Here is an 8,758-nt window from a genome sequence, read left to right as displayed (position 1 = left end):
GGTCACCATCAATTTCTCAGATCATGACTGCTCTGTTTCCTTTTACTATCAAATTGTACAAGACAGTACCAAGAAATACTCCAGTGTCTCACCTGGGTGCTCACTGTGTTCTTCTGTGCCCCCAGTGTGTAACAGCAACCCTATCTTTTCCTGCTTATAAGGTTCAATTAGCCTACCAGGGCCACTATTGCTCTCCTTGCCTATTGGTCTCTTGTCAAAAGAATCTGATATAACTGGATGGGATCCATAACATAGTTTAATGGAACTCAGGATATATCCCTTGGGGTCACCATTTCTCATCTAAGAACATTTCTAGACATACAAAACCTAGAGTTACAAATGTAGGAAGCACAAATTCCCAAAATGGGTCACTGCAAATGAAGGTGAGTGAGGCCTCCTCTGTTTCTACCCCGTATTTCTAGACTCATGAAATCTACCCACTAGGGATATAGCATCCTACTATAGTCATTTATTTGAGTATTGCATTCCATGGGCTGGCACCTATCCTCACAAATTAGCACCTCAGTTGTACCTTCAAGAGACTCTTCAACCAACAACCACTGGGGGGTGCAGTATGTGACAGAACCAGTGTATCCCATTATCACGCACCTGCCATCATATCTCCATGGTTGTAAAGTGGCTTCTTTAATCCAAGAAAATGCTAGATAAGATTCTATGCTGGTGGATCAAACACTGTCAGGCAGCGGTTCTAGCTGAGGCTCTATAAGCCAGAAGTGGAAACTCGTACCAGGAATATATGATGATTTCCATTAAAATAAATCACTGCCCTTTCCAGAGTAGGACGAATCCAGTGAAAACAGCTTGCCACCAAGTTGGTGGCTGGTCTCCTCAAGAGCTGATGACATATCAGGGGCTCATCATTGGTTTGTATGCTGACATGATGAACATTAGGTAACAACATTAGCAAGATCAGTCTTGGTAAGGAAATAGTCATACATTGGAGCTCCTACACTCCATCATAACTACTCCGTTCACAAGTCCGTTTTGCCAGAATTCAAGTGGTTGAAAACAAAGGCTGACTGATGTCAACTCTATAAGTGATCTGTCTACGTGAGTGTTTAGTAACTTTCCCACAATGAAATTGTAACTTTCCCACAATTTAGTAAATTTCCCACAACTTTCCACTCTTTGGTGGAAATTAACATGCAAAGCAAAGTTTGCCCCACTCTGTGCACACTCCCATAGGTCTATTCACGTGCCTTTTCTCTAGGCATCCTTATCTGCATATTTTGTTCTTTGTCATTTTTATTCACCTAACCAACAAGTGTGACCACTTGACAGTGTCCAGAAGCCCATATATGTTCTTAGTTTGGGCCACTTCTCTTTCCACACAAAGGGCTTACTAGGTGTACTAAACAAAACTATGCTTAATGGAGGAATTTATCGGTATTACACTTTGTTGAGACAATTCCTGAGCTCTAGTGCATCTATACCCACGTTCCAAGCTAACCCACCTGTAAAACACATTCAACATTTTTACTCTTCCATCACCTAATCATAAGGGACACTCCTTTCTGTGGCCATAGGTGTGAGCTAAGGGAAAGATTCCAGTGCAACACTGATATGCTAGAGCATGGTGTTCTGAGAAACCTGCTCAAGCCTCTTCCTCATACTCTGTGGTTCACCTCACACTCCATCTCAGATGAACCATTTCTATCTCATGATGGTCTGTGGCTGGGCCGGCCCAGTCTTATGATTCAGTGGGTCTGCCAGAACACAAGTCACAGTGGGCGTCTCAGACCCCACGACATTTGATGTTTCACAATCAGATTCCCTACATCTACCAGAACTCAGTAACATACTGACATAAAGAATATAATAAATAAGCTGTTTATTTCAATACTGTATACCTCTGTGCTGCCAAGGGCATGACTGACTCCATATCTATGTTGCAAACACTCTTTTTAGGGTTTTACCCACCATAGATACCTGTAATACCATAAAGTATTATATAACCCAAGTGGCAAGATGCCTGGAATTGTACCCTGGATTATACAAAAACATATTTCTTAAAGGTGACAGCCTTCTGTTCTGTGCTAGTCAGGGAATGGGTTGGAGCAATAATCCTTTGGTTTTTTTTTTTTTTTTTTTTGAGACAGAGTCTCACCCTTGTTGCCCAGGGTGGAGCGCAATGTCATGATCTTGGCTCACCGCAATCTCTGCCTCCCAGGTTCAAGCAATTCTCCTGCCTCAGCCTCCCAAGTAGCTAGGATTACAGGCATGGACCACCTCACCCAGCTAATTTTGTATTGTTAGTAGAGACGGGGTTTCTCCATATTGGTCAGGCTGTTCACAGGTGATCTGCCTGCCTCGGCCTTCCAAAGTGCTTGGATTACAAGCATGAGCCACCACGCCCGGCCAGGACAGTAATTCTTAATGTGGAATATGATGCCTCCAGAACCTGAAGAAGCCTACCAAACACTATATTTACTTCTCAGTTGTAGAAGTATGAGTTGCAATGACTTGTCCTCTACTTTGAAAGTGATGTTCTGGCATGCACTAGACTCCTAAAAATGTCACTGATTAGGCAGGTCCTTGAATCTTTGAAGATTTTTATCTTCACCTCTTTGGAGTACACATACGTACTAAGGCCTTCAGTGTACGTGCTACTTTTTGCTCAGCTGGTCTGATTAAAAACTTCATCAATATAGTGGTCCAATGAGATATATGTGGCATGTATATAAGGTCCAGATACCTTCCAATTATCTTTTGATAGCACAAGATATGGATCAAGACAATAAATGTACACTCTTTTCTACCTTATAATAACTCACTTTTTTAGATTCTTCCTTCTTGATGAAGATGGAAAAGAATGCATGCTTCAACTCAGTGGTAACATACCATGTGCGTGAAGCCTCATTAATCTTTTAAGTGAAGACAGCATGTTCAGCATTACAGCTTCAACCGGTGCTACTCCTTGGTTGAGTCAGCAGAAGTCTGCTGTAATCATCTAGGCACCATCTATGTTTCTATAGGCTGGAGAATTAAGCAGGAGATATTATGGGGACCATCTTTCCTGCATCCTTCCAGTATTTAATAATGGTACTAATATTTATCTTTTTTTTTCAGGATGCAGTATTGTTCTTGATTAACTATCTTGGCTGAATTTTGAGGGCTTTCAAAATTTTGAGAAGTTTCAAAGGCTTCTGCTAGGCTTTTCCTGATATTTCTTTCTCACTGGGTGAAGAAACCAATGTAAGGATTTTACCAGATACCAAATATGTCTCTTCTCGGACTGTATACATGTCCACTCTAATACACTACCCTTGATACCAAGACCAACTGAAATCCTGTATCCAACAGTCCTCAAAAATGTCTGAGCAATCCCTTTTCCCAATTTAGAATGGCCCAGAAGTACCTTAGTGGGAAGAACTAGGGTAACAGTTGGTGTATTTTCTTGCTGTAATGTTGCAAGGTCTTAAGTCCTGGAACTTCTTCTTTAGTCAATAATGAATTCAGATATGAATATAGTCTCAGTTACAGAAATGCAAATATTATTTATTTGTGGTAGTCACTCTTGGCCTCCTGTTTTTTAAAAATTATATAGATAAGCAATACACTTGATGGTTCCTCATTTACCTAGAAATAAGATATTCTATTAATTATCTCCATTGCTCTCAGCAAATCAACATTTCCCCGCATCCTGATTGCCACTCCAAACTCTCCTCCATCACATCTTACCTTGCTTCTAAAGTGCCTACTACATTGGGATCCTACTATGCCAACTGTTGGTAGGGCACAGTTATTGTCCCCTCTTAGCAGGTTTGGCACTTATCTGCCTGATTTCTTGTTGTGATTTAACCTATTTTGTCATCTGGTAATGAGGGGGAATGTAGGATTAAATACAGATGTTCTGTATTTAATAGACAATACAGATATTCTGTATGGTCTCTTGCAGAACAGAGACCTCTGCATCATCTTTAAGCAGTAGCCTTTAACCAGGAAGGGTAGGCCACTTCTGCAATCCCAGTAAGTTCGGAGTATCTAAAGATTTGAGAATTTTAACACATAAACTTAGATGTCCTTAACCCATTTCTCACCTGGACGTGGTAGGTTTGCTAAGTTGGAAAATGCAACTTCCTCTGGAAATTTATTACTCGTATGATTAAGCACTGGGTTGATGTCTGCTTTCCAACCACAAAAGACAAAAATCCTTTTTATGTTATCCAGTAGGCCCTCTGGCTTTCACACTTTGCTTGTTATTGGTGATTAATAGCCTTCCATTGACTTTCTCCAGTGTATATAGGTTCCCCTTCGGCAATAGCCATCCAATGACATGACTTTTTTGTTTTGTTTTGTTTTGAGACAGGGTCTCACTCTGTCACCTAGGCTGGAATGTGGTGGTGCAATCTTGGTTCACTGCAACCTCCGCCTCCTAAGTTCAAGAGATTCTCCCACCTCAGCCTCCTGGGTAGTTGGGATTACAGGTGGGCACCACCACGTCCAGCTAATTTTTGTATTTTTTGGTAGAGAGGGGGTTTCAACGTGTTGCCCAGGCTGGTCTCGAACTCCTGACCTCAAGTGATCCTCCCACCTTGTCCTCCCCAAGTGCTGGGATTACAGGCATGAGCCACCACACCTGGCACACTATGACTCATAATTACAATTTTCCTCAAACATTTCAAACATCTGAGACACTGTTCCCAGCAGTACATTCCTTCCATCAGCATCCTATTCTAAGTCCAATTCCCCACTGGTAGAAGTTTTATCATTGCCTTGCTATGGCGTGTCAAGAGCTAGCCACATTCCAACCACTACCAGTGATGGTCATAGTCAGCTGATTGGTCCAGCTCCAAAATTCTATTTTATGGTCTTCTTCCTAGCACCACTCCCAGTACCATCTAGTTCAAGTTGGGCTCTCCCAATAAACAGATACTGAGATTGAGATTTGTGTGCAGAGGTTTACTGGGTAGTGCTCTTGGGAACAACTCTGAAAAAAGCAAGGGGAGAAGGATTGGAGGAAATTAAAATGTGATATAATTGTAAGTGTAGCCTTAGCTCATCCCATTGGAAGCTCTGAAGCTGAGATGATCCTTCAGAGGTAACCTAAATAAAGACAAAGGACCAGATCTTTGTATTGCCACATTAACTACTCACTGGATGAGGGCTACCTCTGGGAGGAGGCACAAACTTGGAGGTGGCATGTTCCTTTATGTCAAAAAAAAAAAAAAAAGCCTTTATGGAGCCCTTAGCATCTTATGCTCACAGGATCTCAGAGAATGAATATCTCAATCATACTCAAAAGGAGATTTGTGTGGTACAACACGGTATCCACTACACTATCACTTAAAGCCTACATCAAATTCCACCTTTGTACTTCCAAGCTGAAAATAACCTCATTTTCCCTCTGAACTCCCATAAAACTTTGTTATACTTTTCTCATAATGCCGTCTTCAACTACATTTATAGATAAATCTAATCTTTCCTTTTATATTTAAAATTCCTTGGGTGCAGACTTTGTAATTTATCTTCAAGTTCCTTACTAAGTCTGTTTCTGTTCTTTCTCATTGTGTAATCAATAATTGTTTTATCTTACAAATTTCTATTCATCTTCAGATCTCAGCTTACAAATCATTTCTTCCAGAAACCTTTTCTAAACTCCCAGACTCAGGAAGATTATACATGTTCATAACACTTGTACTTGTCTATCATTACATTAATTACAATTACATTTAATTTGTCACAAAAGTAGTTATTTAATAGGCTTCCACTGCTAGAATAAAAGTTCATGAAGTCAAGATCAAGGTCTCCCCTGTTCACTACTTTACCTACAGAAATTAGTACAATGCCTGGTGCATAATTCACAGCTAAATAAATAGTTATTGAACAAAAGAATGGATGAACTAATGAATGAAAAGGAGAATCTCCTTCAGTATGAAAGTAAAGAATAAAAATTAACAGTCACTCAACTAGTGGCCTGAATTTTTTCATGAGCTTGCTTTCCTCCAAAGATCTTTCTGGGATGGCATCAAGGGGCTGCTTTCATGAGGAGATAAAAGGATCAAAGTATTTCAGGCATTTGGATTGCAGGACAGAGCCTAGTGAGACCCCAGAGGGGTTGGCCTTCTGGAAGACAACATGAGGACCTTGAGTTCCTGAGATTTAAGACAGGATACCGAGGTACTTCTATACAAATGACGAATTTGGATAGTAAATATTAGTGTTAAAGCCAAACTTTGTCTTGCTTGCTATCTGACCCCATCCATCACCAATGATCAGAGGACTGCATTTGGGCCATCTCAAGACCTTTATAACTAAGCCACCACACTCTGCTATTAGAAAACAAGAGAAGTAATGACTGCACTGGCCTTTTCTGTCAAGTTCCTTGAACAGATAACACTGAAGGCAGAAAGGATCGAAAGGACTCTCTTTCCTAACCTCATCATGAATTTTCTATGAGGGTTGGCTCATTTTATACACGGTTTTATATATGGATAAACATTTATTCTATGTGTTCATGTACCAATATTTGTTATTTCATTTTAGTATTTTTTAAACTTCTTATTAAAGAGTTTGTGCTTTGGCATTAGGTTATATAAGTTCAAATCCTGTCCAATCAGCTATCTTCAAAAAATCAGTTGGCCTCAGTTTCCCTACTTTTTTTCCCAAGACGGAGTCCTCGCTCTGTCACCCAGGCTGGGGTGCCATGACCGGATCTCAACTCACTGCAAGCTCCGCCTCCCGGGTTTACGCCATTCTCCTGCCTCAGCCTCCCGAGTAGCTGGGACTACAGGCGCCCGCTAGGTTTTTTTCGTATTTTTTAGTAGAGACGGGGTGAAACCGTGTTAGCCAGGATGGTCTTGATCTCCTGACCTCGTGATCCACCCATTTTGGCCTCCCAAAGTGCTGGGATTACAGGGTTGAGCCACCGCGCCCGGCCTAAGTTTCCCCATCTTTAAAACAAAAAATAACAGAAAAAGCTGCCTCAGTGTTATTGTAAAGAACAAAATAAGAAGTCAATACAAAAGCTCTTTGTATGTGGTAAATCCCCACCTCCATGATTAGCTATGACAGTGACAGGCCATTCTCAATACAGGACGTTGTCAGGCATTTATGCCATGGTGGTGAGCTTCCTTCTGTTGACAGTTTATTTGAGGCAGGTAAAAATATCATAATAACTTACATGATTATTTTGTTCAACAAATGTGCTTCAGAAGGAAGCACCTTATATTAGCATGTGCTAGCAAAGGCACTCAATATTTGACTGCTAACTGGTTGATGTTCATGAAGATCAGGCAAAAATTTAGGAGAAATTTTCGGTTGTTATAAAGCTGGGTCATTATCAGATGTTACTTACCTTGCCTCATTTTTACACTGTGTATCAAGATTTAGGAAAATAACTGGCTAGTTATTTTCTCAGTCAAACTATATATTCAGACGTAGTTTTAGGGTTTTTTTTTTTTTTAATTTCTTAAATTTTTTGTTTTGTTTTGTTTTGTTTAGAGATAGGGTCTTGCTATGTTTTCCAGGCTGGTCTTGAATTCCTGGCCTCGAGTGATCCTCCTAAGGCACAGGAATCACAGGCATAAGCCACTGCACCTGGCCCAGTTGGAGTTTTCTCATAGTCATATTATCTATATTTTTATGTCATTTATTTATGAAGAAGTTCTTACAGCCCACAGGTCTGATTAAGTTCCTGCTAAGGGAATCTTCTGAGTAATTTTGCCACCATAGGGAGCCCTTTGACTTTCTGACAGAAGAATTGAGTGGAACGCACAGGCCAGGCCTCGGCAAAGCTACTTCCTAGCCCAGCTTTTCCAGGTGGCGTTACGAGTCTGGACGTGCCACATCATAACAATCTGTGCCTGTGTCCTCATTTATAAAGTTAGGAATTTCAATTAACATTTATTGAGCCCTCAGTACAATTAAGGAATTATGCAGGGGAGAGACAGTAATTCCAGATGGCTTTTGATGGTAGCACAGATGTAAATACCTATATCAGTGTTCCATTTGGAAACTTGGGTATGCTCCTTTCCACTCTCAACCCATGTTCTGCAGGTTTCTCCTTCTTGCATTTACTCTCTTGTAATATATGTGTACATGCCTCGTCTCTCACCCAAGTAAAAGCTCCTTGGAATGCAGGGACTCCATCATAACCTTTTTCTTCTTTGGACCTCCTATTCTTACCCTTAGCATTTGAGAAAGCACTTACACGTAATAGGTGCTAGATGAAATTTTAAGTATATGAAAATATTAATACTTGTTATCAAAGGAAGGATTGGGTAAATGTCATTACAAAATTGTAAAGAATTTATTCTGTATAGTGTTTATTTAGCTTCTAAGGTATCCCAGAAGGCAACCTCATAAGGTAACAAAATATCTCCATTTTGCATATAAAGAACTCAGACTCAGAGTAACCTAATAATTTGGAGAAGACTAGATTCAAACATAAGCCCATCCAATTCCGAATCCTATATTTCTACATAGTCATTTCCCCCAAGCTATCACACATGAGAAAGAATGCATCCTAGACAGAAGGATTGGAAAAAATTTCCTAAAAGTGGTGATGTTTGAGATGGATCTTGAGACTGAACAGAACTCTGACAAAGAGAAATAGTAGAAACATGCCTGCAAAGAGAACATTAATATGAGCCAGAGGCTGAGGATCTTGGAACATGATTGGGTTGATAACCCAGATCAGCTCTAGGTTATGGTATGTGGCTAATAACTAAAAATATTGTGATAATATAATGCAAAATTATGTATATACTCTTGCTATTTTAAAAATATATGTATC

This window comes from Macaca nemestrina, chromosome 1 (genome assembly GCF_043159975.1).
Source record: "Macaca nemestrina isolate mMacNem1 chromosome 1, mMacNem.hap1, whole genome shotgun sequence".
In the NCBI taxonomy this organism is placed as follows: Eukaryota; Metazoa; Chordata; class Mammalia; order Primates; family Cercopithecidae; genus Macaca; species Macaca nemestrina.
The sequence above is the reverse complement of the archived record's forward strand: the minus strand, read 5'-3'. Positions refer to the sequence as shown.